At 36.0% G+C, this 2,134-nt stretch overlaps 1 non-coding gene across 1 annotated transcript; it reads right to left on the bottom strand.

Annotated features, from left to right (window-relative positions):
- Window positions 1-1,171: 1,171 nt before the first annotated feature.
- LOC116879133 lies at window positions 1,172-1,275 on the bottom strand. Its single transcript, XR_004384973.1, has one exon. It is a non-coding gene; the product is annotated as a U6 spliceosomal RNA (small nuclear RNA).
- Window positions 1,276-2,134: the final 859 nt, after the last annotated feature.

Here is a 2,134-nt window from a genome sequence, read left to right on the forward strand (position 1 = left end):
GAGGTTCTGATCAACTGGCTGAAGCTGGTTGAGCAGATAGTAAGAGGTTAGGAAGTTGAAATAACTATGTCCACTAGTTTTAACCACAAAAGGAAGATGAGAAATGAGGCTGTGGTTACAAACAAGAACAATTCATCCACATCCATCCACAACAGGAGGAAAGGTAGAATTTAAGGGTATAGATGCAGATAGAGATCAATTTAATATTGAAAACAAAAAGCCAGTATCTTCAGATGGCAAGAAAAAAAGAGGAAAACAATTGTACTTTCTTCAAGATCATCCATCGCCATATTTGTTGCTTGATGAAATGTTAGACCATGGAAGGATGGAAACTGTAGCAGGGCTTGTGATTACTCACTGGGTGTAAGTTTATTTTCATGCTTCCTGTTCATATTACAAGTTGTTTAAGCCAGTAATTTTAATCCTTAGGAAAGCTTGCTAGACAATTCTGTACGGAAAAATAAATAACATAAAAACATTTAAAATGTTTTAAATTCCTGTTGGGGCATCAAGCTGAAACATAATTTTGCTTTGATTACTATGCCCTGTCCCGCATGTATCTTTACAAGTATTAAAAAAAAAACCATAGTGGAAAATTTAGTGGTAACAGGTGATTCTACAAATAGTTATTCTTCTGAGCTGTTATACAATAAGCATAAATATATAAACAAGAACCAGCTTGCTCCAGTTAGTTTATTCAAATTGTAATATACAGAATTTTACTGCTGTTTGTCTCTATGCTTTGCTAAATAACAGTGGACCAGCAATTTAGATATTCTGTGACCATTCAAATATGTAAAATCATTGACAGAGGACCAGGGTTTTAAGATCTCAGAATCCTCTTAATGAAACAGTATTAGTTCATATTTTTTCTGATTTTTTGAATTGTAATAAAATATATATAATATAAAATTTACTATTTTTTTAAAAGAGGGACAGAGGTGGGGGAGGGGGAAAGGGAGAGAGAGAAGAGAATCTCAAGCAGGCTCCATGCTTGATCTCACAACCCTGAGATCATGATCTGAGCCAAAATCAAGTGTTGATGCTTCTCTGAATGTGCCCCCCAGGTGCCCCTATTTTAACCATTTTTAAATGAACCGTTCAGTAGTATTAAATATATTCATATTGGTATGCAACCTACCACTACTATTCATATCCAGAATTCTTTCATAAAAATATGAAAGCCTTTATGAATTTGCATGCCATCGCTGAGCAGGCACCATGGTAATCTTCTCTGTAATGTTCTAATTTTAGTGTATGTGTGCCAAAGTAGACCACTTATTCATATATATATATATATATTTTTTTTTTAAAGATTTATTTATTTATTTAACAGACAGAGACCACAAGTAGGCAGAGAGGCAGGCAGAGAGAGGCAGGGGGGAAGCAGGCTCCCCGCTGAGCAGAGAGCTTGACGCGGTGCTCAATCCCAGGACCCCAGGATCATGACCCGAGCCGAAGGCAGAGGCTTTAACCCACTGAGCAACCCAGGCGCCCCACCACTTATTCATATTTTAAGGAAAACAATTATTTACATAAAGGAGAAAAAAATTATAGAAACTGTAACTTTGAAAGATAAGCCAGACCATTTGATTATTATTATCAAAATAAAGTCTTAGACCAAGTCCATAATGTTCCATATTAAGATATTAAAGCATGGAGGGTGACTATGATGTTCTTCCATAAAATACCCTTTGGTTGTACGCTCGGAGCCAGAATATGGTATAGATGACTGGAACCAAGATGATCATCGCTATATTTTCCTAATTTTCTGGTTGAAAACTAAGCAATGATTCAAACCCAAATTTTTTGTGTTCTTACTATATGCCAGGCATTATGCTACATAATGTACATGCATTATCTAACTGACTCCAACAAGAATGCAATGAGCTAATTCTCTTAACTTTCATTTTAAAGACAATAAAACATTAAGACTCAATTTAGAAAGGTATAATTAATGATTTATGGTTTTATAACCAGTAAACCATGAGTGGAAGAGGTACCCCTTGGCCAGCCTGACTCCACAGGTCTTGCCCTTAACGTCTGTGCTCTAGTGTGTCTATCGTAAGGTGATGGAAGACTACACCCCCCCAGTTTTAACAATTAAGACCTTTAGACAATTTCTCCAGACTCA

This window comes from Lontra canadensis, unplaced genomic scaffold (genome assembly GCF_010015895.1).
Source record: "Lontra canadensis isolate GAN:19392208 unplaced genomic scaffold, GSC_riverotter_1.0 scaffold2, whole genome shotgun sequence".
NCBI classification, from domain to species: domain Eukaryota; kingdom Metazoa; phylum Chordata; class Mammalia; order Carnivora; family Mustelidae; genus Lontra; species Lontra canadensis.